The 26,663-nt window shown below is 36.2% G+C and overlaps 1 protein-coding gene across 11 annotated transcripts in view; it reads left to right on the top strand.

The window, feature by feature from the left end:
• The window catches only part of TBL1XR1 (TBL1X/Y related 1), a 171,030-nt gene that overhangs the window by 86,218 nt on the left and 58,149 nt on the right, over positions 1-26,663 (top strand). For 7 of the 11 annotated variants that reach the window (XM_057306827.1, XM_026498416.4, XM_057306830.1 and 4 more), the window contains one exon: positions 392-460. The exons of 1 other annotated variant lie outside the window; for it this stretch is intronic. The gene's annotated coding sequence lies outside the window, so the exon portion shown is untranslated. Of the gene's footprint in view, positions 1-391; positions 461-15,743; positions 15,863-26,663 lie in introns of all 11 variants that reach the window. 3 more of the 11 variants (XM_044383985.3, XM_057306828.1, XM_057306826.1) reach the window with 1 other exon arrangement.

Raw genomic sequence — 26,663 nt, 5'->3', positions numbered from 1 at the left:
ATATGTAGAAGGTAATTTGATACCAGGCTTTATGGCTCATGATCATAGATGATGAACACACTATCCTGGGCCCTGTTGCAGTAACGTTTGCACAAGTTAAGTTGAATGGGGGTGAATGTACACTTTGTGCAAATTCATCTCTTCCAATCTCATTTTGTTCATTGTGTCAACCTTTTAGGAATGTTGTAAAGATTCAGTGCCTGCCACATACTACTCAAAAGTTGCTGCTGTTGTTCATGCTAACAGTTGTTGAGGGATAGAAGGATAATCGCTGGTGGTGGGAACCTTACAGATGTAAATAGAATTTGATACATGAAAATTTGGTATGGGAAATTTCTTAAGCTGAATTTGTTTTAGGGCACACTGAATATTTTACTTTCCTTTTTCTCAGCATCAGCAACTTGTGATTGGCGGTACCGGATATTCAATTGCACATCCCCACATCAATGCACTGCCAATGGTAAGAATCCTTCCCACTCCAAATGCTAGTGTTTTAATTGGTCTTTTTATTATTCTCTTATTTGTAAGCATCTATTAAGAATTTTTTAAGTTTCACACAGTTTGACAAAATACATCTATGTTCTGGAGTAAAGAAATGTTTTAAAAAATATGTGTAATGTAAGGCACTTAAAGTAATTTTTGATTATTTAATTATAAAAGAAAAGGGTGAACCCTTACTTTGGAGATGTCCATTATCCGTAGATTTTATAATGCCATGGCTGTGGTTGCCAGGATAACAAGTATTATATAACGATGATCTTGTATTTTAAAAAATGGGCTGAATTTGTGAATAAAATTTTCTTGTTAAATTTAAGCTATAGCATCAGTAATAGCTCTTGTGTTTTTGTCAGTCATCTTACTAAAATAGTCTTTTTGCATATTGTATTTATCTTAATGTTTTTAGATAATGGGCAGTTAAATGGCTAAGAGTCTACCTGTTTTTAGTGAGTGAATGATTTTCTGGAGAGCCATTCTTACTATTTAAAAAGATTATTTTTAGAAACCTTTCTCTGTGGAATAAAAATCAGTGAGCTGTGTTACAAAGCAGAAAAGCCACTTTGTAGGAGTTGAGATTTGCTTTCTTTTCTGCATATGTCTTAGATGACTTTTGGCAAGAACTCTTGTAAAATTAGATGATAAAATCGGACTAGATTTCTAAAGTTTATTCTCACTGTAGGCTGAATGATCTCATTACGGTTAACTAAAATCAGAATGATTCTCCCATACGAAAAATAATCCCTTACCTAAATGGTATTGGATGTATTTTAGAGTTCAAAAAATAGTAGAAGAATGAATTTTTACTTTTTGGATTTTTTTAGAATTAATTAATGATACTCTGTTTCAAAATATTTTCTATAGTACACTACTAAAATTTTTAATTATTAAATTTTTATTTTAAACATTGAATCAGGTAGCTACAGACTGATAAAGGCTCATAGAACTTGGTGGGAAATAGTATATGCATCAGTCTGAAATAAAAGCTACTAAAAACTAGAACCAGGAGAAGTGGGTGAGATGAGTTATCTGTGAACATATTCCTAGGAAGTGATTCATTTTAAAGATGGACTTGTCAGTATGAGGAAGATTTCTTCTCCCTGTTCCCTCTCTCAGCAGTTAATGGGGAATGTTGAAGAAAATAAGAATTTTTTGTGCAGCCTTACCTAGCATGAAGGATGCCATGCTTCTTCATTAATTTATGAGGCACTTGCTGGGTTCTTTAGGGTGTTTGGGTGACTCATTAGCCATTGTTAAATCTGCTGTTTCCTTTGGAGCATTACAGTTTCTCATGCAAGAAACAACTCTGTGGTAAATCAACTCCATGATTCGGATTACCTGCCCTTGGCTTTATGTTCAGAGTTCACATTTGAAATCTGTTGGTTTTCTTGATTGTTGGAGCCCTAGCAGTTTATGGCATGTCACCCGTGAGAATCCGTTGTGCAGACCTGGTGGGCATCTGAGGCGCAGATGCTATGCAGTTGGCTCTCTCTTCTCAGTGCTTATCTTCAAGTGAATTTTTCAGTGTGCCCCTCACAGAGACGATACATTGGGTTGTTTTTGCGGTGGCTCTTAGACTGTATTGCAAATCAGATTATTTCCAACTCATTTGCCTATTTTGTTGAGAAGTCCTGAAATCATTTTTAAGTCATGATCACAGAAATTTATGTTCATTTATGTTGGTTCTAAATAAGTGTTAGTGTTAGAGATGCAGAAGGCCAAGATTACAACAGGCTTGCTTGTGGTCTAGCTGAGGACACCACAGCCATTTGTACACGTTTGCATGATGTGGTAATACATTTATAGGTATTGGTTCACAGTGGTAGTTTTCTCATGAATCTGAGAAATGCCGAGGTTTTTAGTGAAACCTGTGCTATGTAGTATCCTGTATTTTTTTCCCCTGAAAATGCCATAAAGGAATGTTTTGTGGGAATGTATACCTTACCTCTACCACCCCCACCCTCAACTTTGTAATATAAATAAGGATGAAGGATTTGTAATATTCTCTTTTGCTTACTCTTCACTTGCCTAGGTACAAGTTATTTTAACTCTAATTGTCCCTTACATCATTGTGATTCACAGCTACTCTCCTAAATAAATGTTGCATACTCTTTTCTGTAAATATCTTGTTGTATTAGTAGAACCCATTAGTACAACAAGTGTGTATTATTATCTTAACTTTTTATTGCGCACGTTTTCAGACATACACACTGAAGAAGACAGAATAGCATAATGAACTCTCATCCAGCTGCAGTAGTCACCAATTTTGTTTCATCTTTAACTACTTTGTTCCATATCTCCCTCCACCACCTCCCCCCAGTTATTTTGGAGCCAATACATGTATCACATGATTTCATTCGTAAGTATTTTAGTATGTATCTATGTAAAGTACGAACTACTTAAAAATATATACCATGATACCATTATCACACTTTAAAAATTGACAATAACTTGTTTTGTATTTGAGAAGGGATTTAAGTATACTTTTGAAAAATTTTAGTAAAACACATAAAATTTGTCATCTTCAGCGTACTGACTCTGCACTTAAAAATATTTAAGTGTAGTGTTAACTGTATTCACATTGTTGTACAGCAGTTCTCTAGACCTTTTTCATCTTATAAAACTTGTACCCATTGAACAAAAACCTCTCATTTCCCCCTCTTAGCGGCAGCTGGCAACATCCATTTTATTTTACTTTCTGGTTTTATGAATTTGATGTTAGCTACTTTATACAGTATAAGTGGAATCATACAGCATTTGTCTTTTGTGACTGGCTTACTTAGCATAATGTCCTCTAGGTTCATCAGTTCTGTAGCCTGTAACGGGATTTCCTTCTTTTTAAAGGTTGAATAGTTCATTATATGCATATACCATATTTTCTTTATTCATTCGTCATTGAACATTTAGGTTGCTTCCATCTTTGGCTGTTGTGACTAATGCTGCAGTGAACATGTGTGTGCAAATCTCTCTTCAAGATTCTGCTTTTACTTCTTTTGGGCATACACCCAGAAATGAGACTACTGGATCATATGGGAACCTCCATACGGTTTTCCAGAGTGGCGGCACCATTTTCCATTCCCACCAAAAGTGCACAAGGGTTCTGATTTTTCTTTTCTCCACATTCTTTCCAACACTTGTTATTTTCTGTGCTGTTCTCTTTCTCTCTCTCTCTCTCTGGATAGTGAACATTCTAATGGATATGAGATTATGATGATAATGTTTCTACAAAATCCCAACAAAACCCATACATTACATTTGGTTGGTATGTACATCTTACTCTTCTACCTCTTTACTTACTGCATTATTTCCCTTTTAATTTAGTTGCCATGTGAGGTAATCTCATTCTGTGTTTAGTTAATTACATTCTTGTACTAAAAGCCTCTCTTTCCCTTGTGCTTTTTTTGCAAACGAGTAGTTAAATCTAATAGCTTAATCTAATTAGGTTTTTTCTTTATTTTGTGGTGTCGAGGTGACAGAATATTTCGTAAGGAGGTCCTTAAGTACTCCATGAAGACATACATACTTAGTTGTCTCTGTTTGTGATATTAGGTGACTTGATCACTGCTTAGTTCTCTTATTTCAATGAGAACATGCAAAATGTTGATATCCTAATTATATCAAGGCTTTATTTATGACCTGTAATATCTCTATAAAGAGAAACTTCTCTCATCAGATACTTGGTTACTCTGTGGCAAGTTTGCACAGGAAAGGCATACTAAATACTTGATGCTTTCCTTTATTTATTTATTATTTATTTAATTTTTAAAATAGTTTTCAAACTATTGAGTTGCTTCCTAGAGTCTTGGAAAAGTAGACCAATGAGGATTTTTTTTTAAGTATCATTGAGCTTGTGGATTTAAATATTTTATATGTTTATTGCATTGCAGTTTTTATTCTTACTATGATGCTCAAATGGTCTTGGCCAAGGAGCCTTTTTAAGTTGGCTTTTATGTAAACTTTTTTCTTTTATATATTTATAATGTTATGTGTTATTTTTATATAAATGTAATAGAAAATATATTGTTAAAATATAAAATATATAAGTGAAACATGTAAGATATAAAATACATATAGAACTCTATTATATGTAATATTATTTGTATCCTTATGTATATTTCTATATTTAAACCAGTACCACTAATATGATTCCTAAAAACTGCTTTTATGGCCTGTGTCCCACTGAGGTTTACAGTGAAAGTATTATTTTTATAGTACTTGAAGTAAATCCACTTGTACGATTTTTCTGCCATCTTGTTATATAGTTAGGTCCATTTATTTAATTTTATTTTTAGTATTTAGAATTTAAATATTTTGATTTAGTTTTGTTTTATAATTATATATAAAATATTTATGTTACTTCAAAATAAGGTATGTTTTTATTTTCTTACTCCCCTTCTAGGTAACTGGTTTTATCTATATTGATAGTTTAAAAAAATATAAGCAAATTGGGAGATCATCTTATAGCACTGTATAGAGTCAGTCCTCATTCCTTTTCATGGCTGTGTGATAGTCCATTACATGGATGTACCATATCTGTTTCAGGAATGGGAGTTTTAGGTGTGATTTTAAATATGCATTTTTTTAAGGCAGTTTGCCACATTCCCTTAGGCATTATGGCATCTTATATCCCTTCCAGCAATGTGTGAGTTTGCCTGTTCACTCACGTGCGAACAGTGCATAGTCGGAACTTTGGGGTGTGTGTGTGTGTGTGTGTGTGTGTATTTTTAATCTGGTAGATGAGAAATGGTATCTCACTGTAGTTCTAATCTGCAGCATTTTGTATGTTTTAGAACTGTTTGTTCTTTGAACTGTTCAAAAGATAGATTCTTATTTTCAAGAATATCTGTCAACTCTTTTGACCAGTCCTTCAGACCTCCTATTTTCTCATGTTCTGATTCTCTAGTCATCCCACAACTTTTTAAAATTAATTTGGCTTAACAATAAGATTTTCCTACTAAGAAAAGAACTATGCTGACCAGTTGTCTTAGATTTGATTTCAAGGAAATCAGACCCTTGGTAGAACCATTTTACTTGAAAAGTGAACCCAGAAAGTTCCTGTGGGGGTGGGGAGTAGTGGGGAAGTAAGAAGAGTTAAAGAGGCCAGGACAGATGCCTTAAAGAGTAGGTTACTGTTGTGGGCATTTGGGGCTCACAGCCTTTGGGTATCGCTGGGAGACAGAATAGACCATGCCTCTGAGTTGTTGCACTCAAGGGGCAATGAAGCTGGAGTAATTTGTCTGCCAACTCCCATTCCGCGTTGGTGGAGATACGCTCTAGGGTGGGGAGGACATGAGCTCCTCAGCAACTCCTCCCTGACCTAGCCTGTGGCCAGAGAGGACCCTCAGGTGTTGTGGAAAGAAGCTGCTTAGTTCCTGAGGGAAGTTGAGTGGTGAGGAGATGACTGGGTGCTGCCAGCATCTGTTGCATCAGTGAATGTTCCAGGCTGTGGTTACGTTTCTCAATGTAAATTAATAAATCATTCTTCTCATTCTTATATTTCTCTAGTGTATTTTGTTAACATCTATTCTCGCAGAACTTGATTATCCTAAGAGAACTGATAAACGTTTTGTCTTGCTAGATTGAAGATAAGGCCCCAAAGAGTTGCGGCCCTCCCAAGAAGCAGTGACCCTTTTAATTTCTGCTTTTTTTTCCTTTTTTTTAATTTAAAAGATTTTATTTATTAGTGAGAGAGAGAAAAGCAGGGGGATGGGGAGTGGCAGGCAGAGGGAGAAGCAGGCTCCCCACAGAGGAGGGAGCCGGACGCGGAACTCAATCCCAGGACCCTGGGATCATGACCTGAGCCATGGCAGGTGCTTATCTGACTGAGCGACCCAGGCACCCCCCCCCTTTTACTGTCTACTTTTTAATCATATCATCTGTAGATTAATTTGTTCTTTTCATTGTAGAAAAGTTCGTTGTCATTATCTATCCTCTGTCTTTCACTGTCCTGTGATTTTGAAGTGGTGTTATTAAATGTGAAGAATGAATGGCCTTACCATATAAATGGCATTGTGTGTGAAGTATTTTCTTTTGGTTGAGATTTTATGCCTCTGGAGAACTAATTTTCAAATTGGTAGTCAAATGGTTACATTGAAAAACTCTTAGTCTTTAGGGTATTTTCCCCCCATTAATGGATGAAGCTGAAAAACACATACAGGCTCAGTTTCTTTCAAAAGGGCTCATGCCTTTGTATGTGTCTGAGCAGTGGTCTCTTTGAAAATGTATGGTTTATCTTCTATTAAAAATGAAAAAAGATAAACTCAGAAAAGCGGAGCACATACATGTTGGAGTTTTAGTTAATTGATCCCCTGTATCTTTACCATTGGATGATTGTTACGTGATGTGAAGCTTCTATAACTAAAATGGGACCCGAAAGATTGTGGTTATCTATCATCAGAAAGTCAAAGAAAGCTTGAATTCTTACGTGGATTTAAGCCTTATATTAAATGTTGTAGTAGAACTTGTTATGGTGGGTTGCTCTTATTATATAAAAATTTATCTTCATGCTTCATATAATTTTGGTGTCGGTTCCATAGGTTCCCTAGGCACCATGCAACCAGAAACAAAATCTAGCTCTCTTCTTATCTCAAAGAACCCAGAATAGAGTGAGAGCAAGAATTTAAAACCCACATAGAGGTAGAAGGATGAGCGATTGATGGAATAATGTTAAAACAAAAAGTGTCCTATCCCTGCTTGTTTTCTGTCCTTATTTTTAAGTATTTCCAACTTTTCAAACAGCCCAGACTGTGTTAAATTCAGTCTTACTAGGTTCTAACATATTCAGGGTTGGACCACATGCTTTCATACTAGCAATATAGCCATAAAATTTGAAACGGCAGGCCATTGCAAGTTTCTTGGGTATATTGAAGTCATTAGGAGTCTCTTTTTTATTCATTCCTCCTTCCTTTCATCAGTCCATGCATCTCTCTAGTGCATGGTAATACATTTTTTTTGTTACTTAATTTTTAAGTTTTTGCTCCCAAAAGAAATTAACTTAGTAAATTTTGGTATGTAAAAGACAGGAATTTTTGGTTTTAATAGGTATCGTTTGTTCTCTTCTCCATGTTCTGCCCTCTTCAAGCCAGTTGCTTTCAGTCATACCTTTTGACTGTTTTCCCTTGGCTCATTGGAACAGAGATCCTTCACATGACTGTTTTCTCTCCTTCCCTGTTATTACTGTTTTCTCTCCTATGTATGAGGAAATATATTTCACTATATTTTATAAAGGACAGTCTGATTTGATGTTTATTTCCAGTCAGATGTTTAATGGGATCATTTTGAGTTCATTATAATATGATACCCTTTTTTAAGAGAAAGAGTGGGGAAGGGGCAGAGGGCGACTCCAGGAGAGCGAGCATCTTAAGCAGGCTGCACACCCAGTGGGGAGCCTGATGCGGTGAACTGACGACCCTGAGATCATGACCTGAGCCAAAATCAAGAGTCAGATGCTTACCCGATGGGGCACCCCCTATAATCTGATAACTTTTTAAAAATGGCTTAGGAACATAAGGGTGGCCAGATGAAACCTGGGTGGGACCCTAGATTCTCACAAAGATCACTTGTCCTTTATTTTGCATGAGAAACAATTAAGGAATAAAATTGTTACACTGTCCTTCAAAACGAAAGAAATTGTATCTGTTTTAAAAATATGTAGAGGTTTCAGTATTTGTAAATTTACTTAAGGTTTTTTGTTATTTTCATTCAAAAGAGGGATTTGATATTTTCGTTGAAATTTCAGAAACTAAGTCACAATAAAACTTTTTTTTTTAATTTTTAAAGATTTTATTTATTTGACAGAGAGAGAGACAGCCAGCGAGAGAGGGAACATGGGGGGGGGGCGCGGAAAAGGAAGAAGCAGGCTCCCAGTGGAGGAGCCTGATGTGGGGCTCCAGGATCACGCCCTGAGCCGAAGGCAGACGCTTAACGACTGAGCCACCCAGGCGCCCCACAATAAAACTTTTGATTTGATTATTGTGTACTTTTGAAGTGTATTTTGTTTTTCCTTCACTAATCTTTAAAAACGATTTAATTGAGAAATGTATTTTGTTTTATAATGCCTTTTAATATATTCCCGACATGATATTTCTTCCTCACAGTTGTGAATAGGTGAAGTAAACAGTAGCTTTCATAAAAAGAAATACTTTAAATTCAGGTATTTTGAAATGAAATGAAAGTCATTTATCTAACCCCCCCCCCTTTTTTTTCCTTATAGTGGGCTCCACTCATAGTAGAGATGGCAATTTATTTCAAAGACAAACTTTCTCTGATCTACCTGCCATGTAAGGCTGGCCTTTTTTTTTTTTTTTTTTTTTAAATCACCACCAGTCTATAGTGTGTGTGTGTGTGTGTGTGTGTGTGTGTGTGTGTCCTATGACTCATCCAGACACCTTGGCCCTTGTTTGCCATTGTGTCTCCCTTCCCTTGCGCTTCCACCTCCACATGTACTACACAGTGTAGCCACCAGTGATGTGTGGTATTGAGCACTTGAAATATGACTAGTCATAGTTGAGATGTGCTGTAAATATAAAATGCATACTAGATTTTGAAGACATGGTATAATCTTGACTTTAAATATTGATTACAAGAAATGATCACATTGGGGTTAAATTTATATATATCATATATATTTTATTGGGTTATATATTGGGTTAAGTAAAATATATTATTAGAGTAATTGCCCCCTGTTCTCTTTAATAAAATTTTTCATGTGACTACTAGAAATTTAGAATTATGTGGTTTGCATTGTGGCTTACATTGTATATCTGTTGACATTGTTGCCCTAGACCTTGCTAGTCATGCTGCCTGACCTGTAGGTTCTCCTTATCTGCCAGAAACAAGTAATCAGAGCAGTGAAGAATTTGGCTAATGCTAAGACCTGGGGAAACAGGAGTCACCCTTACAGCATTCCTAAAATTAGATCATGGTATTGCCAGGTGAACTGGGGAAGAGACCCAGCCTGTGTTCCTAAAGTGTTACCAAAGGTTCTTGGTTTTGTCACAAGAAAGAATTCAGGGACAGACACATAACATAGGGGACGAATGATGCAAACAATAAAGTTCATTAAAGTGAAAGTACATACTCTGGAGATGTGAGAGCTGGGGTGGGAGGAAACTGGAGCAAGTGGCTGCATGGTGGGGGAGGGGGGTGGGGAGAGGGGGAAGCATGTTGTGGTGGGGTTGGGTTTCTGTCTTTTATTGAGGGCTGTTAACTAGGGGTTAGAATATTCATGACGTGGGGTAGGGATGCAGGGTTTCTTGAATTTTCTTCCTGATTGGATCAGTGGTTTCCCATCATGGCATCTGCCATCTTGGGCCTGTCTGGTTTGATCGGGCTTCGTGAGGAGCACGGCCAGGGCAGGCCTCTGCCGTTGCCCACGGTTGGCTCTCTGTGACTCCCTCTCCTGCTGGCCTCCAGGTGTCCTCTTAGAACCTAATAACTGCCTTCTCTAACAACGGGACTGCATTATAAAGCTAAGTAAGTTGTCCTCACTAAGTAGGTCCTAATTTTACAAATAAGGAATTATAGCTCAGAGAAGTGATGCTGTTTCACATACTTTGTCATAGCTGCAGAACCAAGACTTGAACCAGATGGCTCTCATAGTCCAGCATTCTTTAAAATTCTGTATCATACAAATTATATAGAATCGGTATTTTTCAGAGATGAATCATGAGAGCTGGCACAGGAGCTCAGGAGGAGATAGGATAATAAGGCTTAAAGTATTTTAGTTAGAAATCTCTGGGTTTTGTGTTTTGTTTACTGTTCAGTGCTAAAGATGCAAAATATTGGGAAATTTTTTTTTATTATAATTGGATATTTTTCTTATCTATTTGTGTTATTTTCTTTCTTGGAAAATCAGTTATTCAGTGTTTGCTTTCCCTTGTACTTGTTATCTTGTCAAATAATTTTTTTCCCTGGGACACCTGAGTGGCTCAGTCAGTTAAGCCTCTGCCTTCTGCTCAGGTCATGATCCTGGGCTCCTGGGATGTAGCCCCACATCGGGCTCCCTGCTCAGCGGGGAGCCTGCTTCTCCCTCTGCTCCTCCCCCTGCTTGTTCTCTCTCTCTTTCTGTCAAGTAAATAAATAAAATCTTAAAAAAAAAAATCATTTTTTTCCCCAGTTGTAAAGTTTCCATTTGGCTCTTTACTTCTGAGACCTGTCTTTCCTGTCAAGTGTATACCTTTACCCTGTGGAGTATGGACTAAAATAGCTGCCTTAACGTTTTTGTTTGATAATTCTCACATCTGGATAATCTCAAGATTGGTATCTCATTCTGGTCTTTCTTTGAGAATTGGTTAGATTTTCCTGATTCTGTGTATGTTAAGTAATTTTGGATTGTATCTTATGAATATTGTGGGGTTTTTGTTTTTTAATTAAAACAGGTAATCCGTGTGGTTAGTTCTCCTTGTCTGTGCAACAGGCACTGTCAGCCTCCACTGCCAGTTCAGTGTTCGTAGCCGTTGATGTGCTGCTTGGGGCCTGCTGCTCGCACGCACCACTCAGGGTTAGTGTGGGACCTGAGGAGTGGCTTATGTCTGGTGTGTTCTACATACATGTCTTGGGATGCCTTTGGGACTTGCGTTGGTTCATGGGCAGAATTACAGTATTCCCTCCTCCAGCTCTCATCATCTCCTGCTCCCAGAGGCCTTTTCTTGGTTTAGTTTGACTCTTTGGATCAAAAGGGCCTAGATCAGTCAAGCCCTTGAGGACATGAAAAAAAAAAAAACCACAAAGAGATTTGTCGATTATAGTTTTTTCGAAGTGGAAAAATAGGGAGTTATAATTTTAAAAATGAAGCAGTGGATCCTCCTGGACAAATCCTCCCACAGATTGTGACTACAGCCTCTAGATAATATGTGAGAAAACATGTGGACACTGCAAAGCAAACAAAAACAAGTAGAAACTGGACTTGAAGTGGTTTCTTAAAAAAAAAAAAGGGAATGGCCCTTGGGCGAGTTTCTCATCTTGCTGGTCTTTTGCTTCAGGCAGGCTCCTCTTGGCTTGTTTGCAATCTTACTGGCGTGAGGAATCAGATCAAATTCAGAAATAGCACAGCAGCTGTAGGGTGATGGGAGTCCAGCAGGAAGAAGAGGGAGGAAATCCCGGAAAAGAAAGAACCACAGTGGTGGAATACCAGATTCTGTGTAGAAACTGTGCCAACTGTGTGGCTGACCCCTGAACCGGACACAGTTCAACAAGAAAATAGATAAACTGCTGCGTACGTACAACACAATACTGCCGAGCAGTAGGAAGAACAGAGTCTTGATATTTGCAGCAACTTGGAGTAATCTCTGAAACAGAATGCTGAGTGAACGTAGCCTTGTGTAAAACCAGAGGGCATAATAATGATTGCATTTCTGTGATGTCCTAAAAACAGTTAAATTTACCTATTGTGTGTTGGGGTGGGGGAGGCAAACCTAACGTTTAAAAAAAAAAAAAAAAAGTGGCCAGGCTTAGAAAAATGGACTCATGGGTGTTGGGGACAGGGATTCAGTGGGAATGGGCATATGAGAACTTTGTAGAGTGATGGTAATACCCTGTGTCCTGTTAGGGATTTGGGTTACTTGAGTATATCATTGAATGGTAAGCCTAATATCTATCCATTGTATTTTATGTAAATTTTTCTTTCGAAGAAACACTATTAAACACTGTATTAAGTACTTTACTGTAATTAGTAACAGAAGCTGAAGGGTATATGGGGAAAGTATATGGATCTGCAATTTATTTTGAAATGCTTCAGAAGTTAAGATCAATTGAGAGAATGGTAAGACAAATAATAAGCGTTAATTCTAAATCTCAGTGATGGCCATGTGAATACTTTCTTTAGAGTTTTTAAAATGTTTTCTGTAGGTATGAAAATTTTCACAATAAAATGTTATAAAAATATTAGTAGGTAGTATTTTTCTAAACCAGTTTCCTGTTTGTTAATAGGTTGTTGTTAATAGCTTTTATCAAAATTGATATTTTTTTAAATTTGAAAATATTTTAAAAAGTTTATGAGTGGCATTTTTGTGCCTGTACACTGAGCTCTGAACTTTATAGGATACAGAAAGATACAGAAATAAAAATGAAGAGTAAAAGTGAGAAGACAAAACATACCCACACAAGTAATTTGATTACTTCAAAGTGATATAGCAAAGACTCATTAAGATCATTTATAATACATAAATTCTGAGGGGATGGATACATAATTAGAGTATGCTTGAAGTCAAGTATGATTAATGGGAGATGGAATCTCTTGGGTTGCTTATTTTGAACAAGTTTTTGAAAATACTATTAGAGGCAATTATTAGATTATCTTCCCATTTTTAAAATTGACTAGTTGTCAGTTGTCATTTGTGAGTTTTTGCTTAGGACACATTTTTTTTAAAAGTATGTTGTGTTCGTTAATCAAAAGAGGAATGCTGCATAATTTTTATGGTAGAATTGTTAGCCAGATTAAATTAGAATTTTTTCTTTTAAATCTGTATTTTAGGAATATGGTAACAGTATGTTAATGAGTTGTTGGGTTAAAAGGCAAATGATCATTGTTCCAGAATTCTGTGGTTCTTTTATAACATTTTTTGAGAGACAACTGTAGCGCCATTAAAATATAATGCCCAGTATTAAGATGACCATTTATAAAATACTGATTCATTTTTTGTCCTTATTTACCCTTAGAAAATCTATTCTGATAGGCTAGAGTTTTAAAATGTATATATCAGAATAAATTTTAAGTAGGTGAGGATGAGAGAAAAGTAAAACAACATTAAAATAATTAGGGGGAATGAACTATGAGAGAGTATGGACTCTGGGAAACAAACTGAGGGCTTCAGAGGGGAGGGTGGTGGGGGATTGGGATAGGCCGGTGATGGGTATTAAGGAGGGCACACATTGCATGGTGTGCTGGGTGTTATACGCAAATAATGAATCATGGAACACTACATCAAAAACTAAGGATGTACTGTATGGTGACTAACATAAATTATTTTAAAAAATTATTAATTACAAATTGTAATAATGAGATGTGAGATTTATAGCTATTAATTTGATCAACTCAGTTTCTCTTTTCTTGGCAGTTTTTTCTTCCCCAGTTCTGAAACAAGAATTTTCAACAAAACTAAGCAGTTACTAAATATATTTTAGAAAATAAAAAGTTATATGAAATTGTATGATGTTATAAGGGCTTCATATTTTCTTAGTAACCAAAATAGTCTGAGTTGGACTTATTTTTGGTCTTTTGTCTTTTTAATCTTCAATTGTATTGCAGTAATAAAAAGAATTACCATTTCTAGTTATTATAACTTTTTCAAAGCACTTGTGCTGCTATGTTGTGCCCAGCTATAGCCATTTATATTGTTCCAAGAATTCTATATTATTGATAACTAAATGAGGTATTTTGGTCTTTAAGGAAATCATATACCATGTGATGAGTTATGTAAGTGATGGAAAGAATTACAAATGTGTTTATGTTCTACAAATAGAAATTTAGTTAGGAACAATCCAGTGGGCTTCATGCGACATACCGACTAGTTATTTAAATTATAAATTCTCCTTAAGCTGCTGCTGATCTTGGTGCCAACCCTTCCTAGAGAAGAATATTTACCCAAGACAGTAGTTCAGTCCTGAATTTTTGCAGGAGCTGGTTTACATCTGTATAATACTGGCTAAAAACAATATGGCTTATAGTATTTTATCATTAATAGTGTTCTTGTCAGTAAATAAAACTAAATGTTTAAGTCTCTCTGAAAAAGTCATGGGGGTGGTAAGGTAGATGGAGATAATTACTGGAAACAGCTCATGCTCAAAATAGAGCCCTAAAGTATGCTTTGCATATCCATCCTGATTTCTGTTGTTTGCCATTAAAAGTTGTTTTAATCAGCTCATTAGGATTGTAAATCAAAATACCTAAATTAAAATGGAAAATAAATTCATTGTAAAGGAAAATTTTGTTTCACAGGTGTTTTTATCTCAAAGACACATGGATATCACAACCGTTTTAAGAGTAGCCAAGAACAGATTTCATTACCATCAAGCCTGCTTTAGTTTTGCCTTTGTTTCTACCAACCAGAGAGAATTTTATTAGTGATTCTGAATAACTTATTAGGCAATATATTGCCAAGGTGAAATGCTCAAATGAATAATTAATGGAATTGCTTGTATGCCAAGTTATTTTATAATCACTTTAGGTAATTTGCATAAAACAAGCTTTGAAAAACAAGGTTTTTTTTTGTTTTTTTCACTGACTGTTTCATTGTATCTTTATATCTTTTAAAAGATACAGATTACATTCTTTAAAAGAGTAGATTTTTGACAGATTCTTGATTGTAGAGATAGGTTTATTGGTTCTTATATTCCTGGAGTTTTAAGTCTGCCTGGTAAGAACCGTAGCTTCAACGTAAGCGATAAATAAATTGTAGAATGTCAGCTGATGTATGAACTTAAAATGTAGTATTCAGTTTATTAGATCCTGAAGGATTTACTCGGACCAGGCAATTAATGTTATTTAGGTAATTGCAGTTAGACAACCACCAATTTTTTGAGGCTCCAGAGCCTTTCTATTATTTGTTACTAGTAGAAGCTTGATCTCTTTCAGTGTAGAGAACTTAACACTTTTTAAATGTTTCTGAGTGTCATTGGGAAAAGAATTATTTCAATTAGCTCTGTCAGAAGGAGAAGCCAGGTTCTATTTTGAGAGCTAACCAGGAAAAAAAATTATGCATAGGGAAAATATACTCATTAACAAAGCGGATATCACAAGCATAATTATTTTATTGCTTATTAAAATTAAATAATTGTTTAATTTACTCTAATCATTTTTCTTGGCATTTTACTTTTCGTTCAGCTACTTAATTGGGGACACTCGTGAGGCACTTTATCGTCTGACGTAATTGTTAGCTCACAGGTGTTCCGGCACTGTTTTCTGGATTTACTTGGGCAGTCTGGCTGGCCAGAGGTGAATAGGGTTTTTCAGGTCACGATTTGGTCACTTATTGCTAATCTTATTGAGATGATAATGCCATAAGGCTGATATATCGTAAAAACCTTTCTAGCAGTTAAAAATTATAAAGTAATTGCTCTTTGAAATTCAAAATTTTGTGAACATTGTTTTCATCTCTGTTCCTACCTGCTGTTTCCCATGTTAACAGTTAAACTTCGCTGTTAACAAAAGTCCCACATTTTATTGCTTCTTGAATTTGTCCATAGACTCCTTCAATGTTAAAGCTAGAGGAGCCCTCTCCGATGTCTAATTCAGCACCCTCATTTTACAGATGAGGAACTGAGGCCTTGGACTAGAACAGAGGTCCCCTCACTCAGTCCAGGACTCTTTCTATTACATCATGCTGCTGCCTGATGTTTGTTTACGGGACTCAGCAACATCACGTACAGGGTGAGCTTTTTTTTTTTTTTTAAATGAACACACACAAAGTGATTTGCTACTCATCAACTGCTGTTCGCCATTCCTGTCTGACTCATTCTCTCCTTTTTTTACCCATACCTGTCTTAATCCATAATATAGTGCAGTTACTCGTGACTTTATTTTGGTGCTACTTGTTCTTGGCATTCAACCGTTATTTTTAAGTCAGACTTTTACTAAGGCTTTTTGTCAGTAATCACTGAAGCGTTAACCAGGCACTGTAGCAACAGTAGGTCAAAGTTTATGATAGGACGATTTTGTAGAGTTTTACATTTAGATTTAACAAAGAATTACAGGTATGTACAAGAGTATGGATATGGCATCTAAGAGCGGATGGTGATACTAGATACGAGAGCAGTTTTTTGTGAAATAATAAAATGCCAAGAAATATTAGCCAACGGTGTGACATAATTGTGATAACAGTGGCCTATCCTGTGAACTCACGGATTTAAATAAGCATATTTGTGTTTTAGACTTTCAAGTTATTTTTTGTATTGATGTTCAGATTCTCCCATATTTGGCTACTGAGTGCCTGTTCATGTTGATTCTTGTGTCCTTCAGATGAGACCCTATTGATTTTAGGTAGCTTCCTTGTTTTCTGGTGTAAGATGTTACGTGGTTTAAGCTATAACATGGTTTTCAGGGGTAACTCAAGGACTTTCAAGTTCTCATAGTATATGATTTATAGGTTTCTATAGGACCAAAGTGTCATTTCCACACCCCTTTCCATTTTATTTTTATGTTTTTTGAACACTGTCCACCATTAATTTTGCTTTTGTGAAAGAGTAGGAAAAAACAGTGTCTGTTGGCTTAATGAAAATTAACATGTTTCTCTTGTATATTCATTTTTTTAATCTGTTCTCTTATGTCACTGGAATAACCCTGCTGTCAACTTTTACAATTTTAAGGTAGACTGTAACACTAATGCTCAACTATGAATGCCGAATGAATTGGTTGGATTGGACAGCATTCCACCATCACAGTCACTTCACACAGATACTTTGTATCACTTACATATTACATATTGTAAAGTTTTTGGAGTTCTTGGACTATTTAGTTATTTATATCAGCCATTTTAAAGGGTCCCTACCCACCTGCCAGATAACTAATTGGATTTTAGGTGAACTAAGTCAGAGGTCTAGAAATGTCCTGTGACAGTTTTCTTGAAAACTTACCTGTGGGAAGAAGGGATGTGGATTTTTTTTTTTTTTAATTAGTGCATAAGTATATATAAATTGTGTGTGGATTGTATTTCTTATGCTGGAATGGGAGTGTGCTGTATTTTATGAAAAGTTTTTTTTTGTTTTTGTTTTGTTTGTTTTTTAAAATACATTCGAGGAGCGCCTGGGTGGCTCATTCGATAAGCGTCTGCCTTCGGCTCAGGGCGTGATCCTGGCATTCTGGAATCGAGCCCTGCATCAGGCTCCTCCCCTGGGAGCCTGCTTCTTCCTCTCCCACTCCCCCTGCTTGTGTTCCCTCTCTCGTTGGCTGTCTCTCTCTCTCAAATAAATAAGTAAAATCTTTAAAAAAAAAATAAAAGTAAAAATACACTTGAATAGCTGCTATGTGTTCGGTGCTAGGTGTAAAGTGTAGACTGTCTTTTAAATATTTATAATTTGTGGTTGGAAAAACAAGTATGCATAGTAAGAGGTGATATAATGACAGCATTAGCACTTAAATTATAATTGGTCTTCCATACATTCCTACCTACCCTGCCAGGTGTGTAGGTTAATTTTATTCCTGTTTTGCAGAACGAGAAACTGGGGTTCAGGAACTTGATTTAATGTCCATATGTCAAAAGCAGTAGCATTTGAAAGAAGCCATCAACATTCTGATTTCTAATCTGATAATCTTTTGCTACTGCCCAGTTTTCAGAAGAGTAAAAAAACAAAACAACAAAAAACCCAACTGTGATGTTGGTGTTTGAATAGGCTTCATAGGGAGATGACATTTAAAGAACAGAAGAATTTCAGCACTTATAGTTGCAACAAAGAGCCAAATAAAAAGCAGGGGTTTTAGAATGATACACCTGAATATATGCACCTGATGGGTGGAGTAGATTCCAAAAGATATTGTATGGCTAGATACTTTGAAATCGTAGAATTGGGAACTTAAGTGCCTGGCTAATCCGTTTGGAGTGAAATGTGGCAGTTATTAGTAGCAGTAAATATATATGATATAATCAGTTATGTTTTATGCCTTGGTGTCAGAAGATGATAGGAAGAGACCTAGGAGACTCTGAGGCTAATGTAGTAATACAGGTGGCAGGTACTATAGAAAGAAAGGCATGATGAAAGTGGTGCTGTACAGGGAATAGGAGACAGACTCTATAACGTTGCAGGTAAAAGCTGAGATAGGAAGTTACATCCAACATGATACTGAAGTTTCAAGTGTGGTGAATGGTAGAATCAGTGGTAGTTACGGGCGAGAGGAGAAACAAATTTGGGAGTATGGGACATATATTGCCTCAGATAATACTGAATTACGAGATTCAGCAAAAGCATATAAATAGATGTGTTCGTCAGTCAGCTGGAATTGGATTCTCTGAGTGGGAAAGATCGGGGTGTGTGGAGTGGCACATAATTGGAGAGATGGTGGTTTTCTAATTCTTTAGAGTGTTTGAGATCCTTAGTTGGGACAGTAGACAGAAGATCAGAAGGCTAAAAAAAGATGAGCTGTACATATATTAGGGCAGGAAGAAAAATCAAGAGAGGAGAAAGGGCAGATTCAGGAAGCCAGCTGTTAGAAGTTAAAAGACTGTTCTGATTTTCTTCTTAAATGCTGAAAAATGGCCAAGAGTGGAGATCAGGGATTATGAAAACCCATTGGATTTGGCGGTGATTAATAACAAAGTGTTTTGAGTTCAAAAGGTCAAAAAAAGTAGAACTTTAACAATAACAAAAATAATTTTATAAAAATGTATTTTCTTTTATACATTATACTTTAATGTATAAATGTGATTATTTACATTTTGTACATAAGAGGAGACTCTTTCCTTTTGTCCTCCCCCAACAATTTATTATTTTTAATGATTGTATAATACATGAATATCATGAATATACTACAGTCTTATTTTGGTACTCTTTTAATGAACATTTATCTTATTTGTTTTTCCTTTTTTTCCACTAAAAAAACCCAGTGTTCCTAAAATATCCTTAGGAACTTATGTTTTATTTCTCTAGGTTGTAGGGTATGTGTATTTGTTGACTGACCATTTCAGTAACAAAAAAAATGTCAAATTCTTATGATTCAGTCTAATATTTTTACTTGTAATAGAGGTTGACAGATTGTTTTTCAAAAGACTTTTTCACAGCTTCACTTGAAATATAGGGGAATAACCTTTCTAAATCTTTTAAATATTTACCAATTTTAGTAAGTGTGATTTTACTCCTTGTCACTTTGATATGTATTTCCTTGATAAACTAGTAAATCTTTATGTATTCAGATATAACTGTCTTTTCTTGTATAGTTTTTGAGTTTCTACTCTTGGTTAAAAAGATTTTTTCTGTTCTCTATATTGGACATGTAGCCTCAGTGTTTTGTTGAGATGTATATGTGGAGTATGTGTGTATAGGTACATGCATACACACATTTATTTAAAATATCCAAGTATTCTATCTGGAATTTATTTTTGTCTGTTGTAAAACACGTGTGTCCCTTTTATTTCCTTTCAGATGGATAGTCACTTGTTGCAACACAAGTACAGTACCACTCCATTTTTTCCCTTTGCTCAGATCTTTGTGTCTTCCAGTAGAATATTACGTTTAAGTAAATATTTAATAGTTTTTTTGCTCTTGTAAATGGAATATTTATTTTCTTCTCTGTATTTAAAGGTGCTTATTATTGGAGCAGAGAAAAGCTATTGTTTTTATTAGTCTCTGTATTAAATTCCCTAAAGAAAGGCTAGTAATTTTGCTAATGATATGGTAGTATAGCATAGAAGACCCAACAGATTCTATGATACAATTTTTTTGTCTTTTGTATCTTTTTTTACTTCTTCAGAAAGTCAGCACAAAATAATAGGATAAATAAAAATAAAGATTTTGAAGTAAACAAAAAGTCAAGTAAGTACTAATAACTTTTACCAAAGAAGTGAAGTCACCTGAGATTGAGGGGCTTTTGGTGAGATGGGCTCTTTGAGGGAAGTTAAAATCCATGATGGAAAATTTGATAAGGAAATTAAAGACATAATAAAATGATTGCCAAATGGCTCAGAGGGGCAAAATGATGTTAGATACCATTATGGTTTGGGGTTTACATAAGTGACATGGCTTGAGTGGGAATTGGCAAGACTATTTGAGCTGAATGTCAGGATTATAGCATTTGTTGTTAAAATGTCAGATCAGTAGATTTGCATCAAAATGGAGGGAAAATAGATACGGTCCAGGAGGTATGATGACGGATTGAAGGATACTGAGAAGTATGAGTAATTTGAGATAACCATGAAAACCTGTTCAATTAGAAACTGAGTAGATCAGAGATTTAAGGAATTTACAGTTAAAAAAAAAGGGTGTGTGTGTGTGTGTTTGTGTATGTATGTGTATGTGTGTGTTATAGTTACAGGACTCAAAGATAGGGAAGTTTTGGAATTTTGTGGCATGATACACAAGTCACAGTTTGCATGCCCTGAGAAACTTGCTAAAATATACATGCCTCGGCTGTGTCTCTGACTTGCTGAAACTGAAGACTTTTCAGGGTTGTCATGAAGTTTATGATATTACTTTGAAAAAGCTGCCACAGTTGAATTTGATATGCCATACCAACCAAGGACCAGTGGTGGGCTAGAGACGAGTGTGGTGGGCCTTTTTCTTTTTTCATATTCAGGGTTTGTCCAAAAAGAAATGGAGATACAAGTTATCAAAATTGTGCAAGTAATAGAGATGAAATTGAAAATGGATGAGAAGGAACATGGAATGTTTGTCATTGAAGATTATCTTTCTCGTCTTTTAAAACACTACTGACTAGTAGAAAGAATGAGCTTTATTCACTGTTTGCAACAAATAATACTTGAGTGCCTTTTGTGAATCGGGCTATATTCCAGGCACAAGTATAGTAGTGAGTAACAAGGATCAAGTATCTGCTGTCATGTAGCTTGCTTTTTTTTTTTTAATGAGTGTAAGTTGTCATTCATAGAGTATTTGTTGAGTCACCCGTGTTTGAAAAATCTCACCTGTACCACACATTGTATGATCCAGTGTTTATTTTTTCTTTAGAGTAGTGATCTATGTCAACAAAACACTTAATTTTGAAATGAATGCTTTCATTTGTTGCTGTTATCTCTACTTTTCTCTTATTGTTTAAGTATTGCCTTCAAAGTTTCTGTTACCACTAATATTTAAGCAGGGAGAAGAAAAAGGTGAACCCATTTCCACTACATAATGGAAAAAAAGAATATTCTTTTAGTTGCTAGCAGTCTTGAGTTTCAGCACAGTCTGCTTTTTAAATATAGAACCAGATGAAAGGGAAATAATTTCATTCTCCTACCTGCTGGCCAAAGATTAAAATTTTTTATTAAGATAATCCAGTGACATCTAATCAAGTAACCAGACACAGGCTGGACGGGCGGAGGTCTTCCTCTTCTAATCCAAATCTCTATAGAAGTTTTGGAAATGATAGCAGATGCTTTGTATTCATCTCTGTTTTGCATAGGCAAAACACTGAAACACTATTTCAGTGGGTTCAGTTTTCCATAATGTTCATACCTAGTGCTATAGCCATTCCTTTTAGTCTTTTAAATCAGTTTTTTGTTTTAAAGAAGACAGTGATTATATGTCATTGCTTTGAGATTTTCATTAATCCGGACAGCCTACAACAGGAAGGGAAAAATTCTCTCGTTCCATTCAGCTCTAAAACCTTTGATTCTTATAGGTCATATCAGCATTAATTTTATATTAGCAGACCCCCAGAAATACTACTTTCCTCCTGATTTGTATTATTCTTATTATAATTTATATTTTGAGCTTTTAGGTAAGTAGAGCACCTGTAAAATGCTGAGACAACTTGTAGTAGGTGAAAATAGGTGTTACTTGTGGGAACAGTTTTAGTCTTAAAAATGTATATACCTCAATTCAAATGCTTTTTTAAAAAAATTGTATAGTTGGCACACAATGTTACATTAGTTTCAGTTGTACAGCATAGTGATTCAGATGTTTGTTTCTAATTTAATATGTATTCATTTTCACTATAACATTTTATATATAACCTTATTATAACAGTAACTCTTATTATAATGTTATGTATTTTGAGGTCAAATGTTCTTAAGAACAATGGCCCAAGCAGAACTTCATATATTTTTGAAAGAATATTTCTTTTTCTTTTCATTTGTTTTAGAGAACTGTGCAAGAAAATTATGTGGAAAAAAAGGGGAATTATTACATAATTAAGATAAAAACAAAGGTTAAATACCTGATTACCATGTGGTAATTAAGGGGGTTTTGCTGTTCTAATAAGAAAGCTTTACTACTTACTTCTTAATATTAGTATTTTTGGAGTAAATCAGACTGATTCTAAAGTTGCTGTCTATGGGTGTAGACAGTTTCCTCTTTTCTCTCTAAACGCTTTCCCTCTCCAAGAAAGAGGTGAGGTCTTGAGCCGAGAAGAAAAGCACTCATTCTCATTGCACGGCCTTAGAATTTTGTTTCTTTAAAACTACTTATTTGAGCATCTGGTATACATTTGTGTTATGTTGAAGGAAGAAGGCTATTTAATACCTGTACTTGAGAAACACTAAATCGATCTGCAGTTTGATGGTAAATGGTATATATATTTCCGATGAAAACCCTTGGATTATGTCTAGATGAACTCAGAGAGAGTCCTCTTCTCTGGAGCTACTTTCCAGAACAGAGTCAAGCCCAGGATTTTATATTCAAATGAGGATCTTAATCTTTAAACAAAGTGAGGTTTAGAAGACTACTAGGGTACATGTTGAGTATGAAGTAACATTCGTTATATTGTCTCTATACTCACTGCCCTCATTGTTACAATTGCCCCTGCCCTTCCCATTAATATAGAGAAAAGGTTAGGCTTCATGTATTACAGTGGTCCACAAAAGATACAAGCCTCATGAGAACCTGGAAGAGGTGAAGGGAGTTAAATTTTTTCTTTTGTCTCCCAAATGACCTTTTCAGATGGTTAGTTTTAGTCAGTATCCAAATAAGGTCTACATACTGCTCTTGGGTTGCTAAATTTAAGCCCCTTCCACTTTTTGGTATGAGAAAACGATTCATTTGTATTGTCGAATTTCCTATATTCTGAATTTTACTCTGCATCCTTGTACTGCTAACATATTTCACTGTTGGCCTGTATTTCTGTTAAGTGGTAGTTGGAAACCTGATTAAATTCACTTGTAGTTCTTTGATCATGAAGTCTTCTTTTTCCTTGCATTTGCGTGACACCGCCTGAGGCATAAACCAACTGGTTGTGTCACTTTCACTGATGGTGATATGGATTAGTTGGTTCAGTTGTTGTTAGCCTAATCCACCCATTACACAGTTCCACATCAGATTTTTCCCTAGTGGGCTTAGCACCATTCGTGATTGTTGCTTAGATTCATTATTTTCTTAGGGATAGAAATGATTATTTTCTAATTATATCATTGTTTTTGCGTTGATTGGCTGGAATTCTGTAAAGGACTGTTCCTAATCAAGTGTTGTGATATTCTGAAATAGAATTTGCACAAGAAAGGCAGAGTATGTGCCTGAATGTTTTAGTTACCAATTTTCAGAATACTGAGTTGGTGGTACTCTAGTAACCTCTCAAGGTGACCAGTGATGTGGATTTTATTTTTAATTTTTATAATCTATTTTTGAGGTGGTTTAATTCACTTTATTTCTGTCTCCTTTTGACATGACAGGAGTGGTCTTTGGTAGTCTCCTTGCTTTCTTGCATGACAAGATGTTCCAGGCTTCCTGCTGCAGCCCTGAAATTGGCCATTCCTGTAGGAAGTTCTGACTCCTTTTAGTGGACAGTGTTTATTTAGAGACTATAATTCAGTTATAGAGTGCTTTTTACTTGAGGTTGCCATTAACTGCTTGTAGGACTTTTTAGGCCTAGGGAATGTATATTTTTAGTAAGAGAAAAACAAATCACAAATTCCTACTTATATTTTAATTCATGTGTATAATTATAGGGTTTTAAAGCTTGATTGTATTGCGTGAATTTTACTGAAAATATGTCCACGTATTATAAACTTTCAAATAATTTTAGTTTTTTGTATTCAGTTCCATCAAATACAAGTTTCATAATAAAAGTAAAACGATCAGACGTATTTGCCATCGAGACAGATTGTTCTCTAGGACAGTGTGACACATTGAGCTTCTCACTTCTTAGCTCCCTAGCAGATCGCTCTGCGTCCTCCACACGTAGCCAGCTTGTACAGCACTACGTCATGAAGAGAAGACAAAACAATTTTCACTGCTTCTCTATTTGTATATCTTTTTCCTTTCTGAAAATTTTGGTTTGAAGACTACTGAAAGCAGTTTAAAGTTTCTTTGCAATTCTTTTTTGTCCCTAGGGATTATATGCAGTCAAAATATTGATTTAAAGTATATTAGTTTTCTTTATGACTACAAGTAACTTCACCAGTTTTAAAAAATATTTATTTTCTGTGTATCTTAAGCGTAGATAATGTTGGTTGGCTGTGGCTTTGTTCCATGTCTTCTCACTTGGGGATCTAGGCTCTTAGAGCGTGCCCAGTATATAGGACATGTTCATTCTTGTGGCAAGAGAAAAGAACAAGAGAGCTGGTAGACCTTTGTAATACCTTTAAAATTGTGATTGGCTGTGGTACGTATCATGTCTTCTCAATTTCCATTGGCCAAAGTGTGTCACACGGCCAACGTCCAAGTTGTTGGGGGTGGGCATGAGTAACTCAGTTGTAGGAAGAGAGAAGAGTGATTCTGAGCAGTAATACATTCGCCCACATAAAGTCAGTTAAATTGACCCCTGTATGTTGATGCCTTCCTAGTAACCATAATTAGTACTGTTTTGAATTCTGTTATCTATCTGACAGGCATGCTGGGGAAATAACTGAAGGTCAGGGAGAAAAGGCTTTTGTTAACCTTTATCTACACCTGCCATCTGCACTTTTGAAGGGGTAAAATGATGGCATCTGTGTTTACTAATCCTGGGCTTTCCAAACTTAATGATTGTTGTAGGTCGAATTGTGTCATCTACAGTTCATATGCTCAAGTCCAAACTCCCAGTACCTCAGAATATACACTTACTTGAAAATAGGGTCTTTACAGAGATAATTACATTAAAATGAGGTCATCGGGGTAGACTCTAATCCGATATAACCAGTGTCCTTACAAAAATGAAATTTGGACACAGACACAGAAGGAAGACAGTGTGAAGAGTCCCAGGGAGCCATGGTGAGGTTGGCCAGAGTAATGCATCCGTAAGCCGAGGAAGCTAGGAGGAAGGCCTGGAGCAGATCCTTCCTGAGCACCTTCAGGAGCATTGACTGCTCTGCCAACACCTTGATTTTGCACCTCTGACTTCCAGAAATGTGAGGCAATACATTTTGTTGTAAGCCACTTAGTTTGTGCTACTTTGTTATGGAAGGCTCTTTAGTTGATGTTCTGAGACTCAGTTTTTAATGAGGGGTGGTGTTTCCCTCCCCACCAACAAACAATCCTCAGTGACCAGTAGGGTATACCCTACTGGTATCCGAGAATTCATTTCAGTTTTCATACTGTCTGCCAGAGATAGTATCCGATTCCACAGGTTAAGGGTTCAGTTCTGAAAGATTTGCCCTCCCACCCCTCAGGATGCCAGTTACAAGTCCAGGTTGTCACCTGTGCTTCTGACCAACCAGCTGTAAATTAGAGGTTCCCACGGCCTCCTCTTTGGTTTCAGTTAATTTGCTAGAGCACCTCATAGAACTCAAAACATTTTACATGCTAGATCACTGGTTTATTATGAAAGGTTGTAACTCAGGAAAGGTTGTAACTTCCATCACTTTGATGGAAGAGATGCATCAGGGCAGCGTGTGGGGAAAGGACATGGTGCTTCCATGTCCTCTCCAGGCACGCCCCTCTCCCCCCAGTCTCCACATGTTCACCGCTATGGAAGCTCTCTGATCCCTGTCCTTGTGGGTTCTTAGGAGGCTTCAATAGACAGACATGATCAAATCATTGGTGACTGATTCAAGCTCCAGGCCCTCTCCCTTCCCCAGAACTGGCAAGGTGTGGAACTGAAAAGTCCCAACCCTCTAATCACAGGGTTGGTTCTCCTGGCAGCCAGCCCCCATCCTTAGGTGTGGTCCCAAAGTCACCTCCTCAGCCTATCAAGAGACACCTTTGCCACTCTCAACACTTGTGAAGTTCCGAGGATTTGGGGGAACTCTGAGTCAGGAACCTGGGACTAAAGCCAAATATATATGAGAAATACACATATTTGGTCATCTGAATGACCAAATATATGTATTTTTTTTCTTGTAAATAGCAATATTGAAAGCTAATACAGTGACAGTTTCACAATGACAGTTTCACAATGCAGTCTGGCTTGATTGTAAGAGTGTGGGAAGGAATATAAGCCGTAACTGTAGGTTGTTAAATTGGAAGGGACTTCATTGGCAGACTAAAGAATTTTGGACTTGCTGAAACGGTGTCTTGAAATAGAAGTTTGGCAGCCAGGGCAAGAAGAAACTAGCTTGAGGGTAGTTTATTTTTGTAATCTTTATTGTTTAATAATGGAGTAGTCTAGCTGCTGAAGGGATACAAGAAGATGGGTCCTCTGTTTAGAGTACCTTCACATCTCATGTCCTTTTAAC

This window comes from Ursus arctos, unplaced genomic scaffold (genome assembly GCF_023065955.2).
Source record: "Ursus arctos isolate Adak ecotype North America unplaced genomic scaffold, UrsArc2.0 scaffold_4, whole genome shotgun sequence".
NCBI classification, from domain to species: domain Eukaryota; kingdom Metazoa; phylum Chordata; class Mammalia; order Carnivora; family Ursidae; genus Ursus; species Ursus arctos.
The sequence above is the reverse complement of the archived record's forward strand: the minus strand, read 5'-3'. Positions and strand labels throughout refer to the sequence as shown.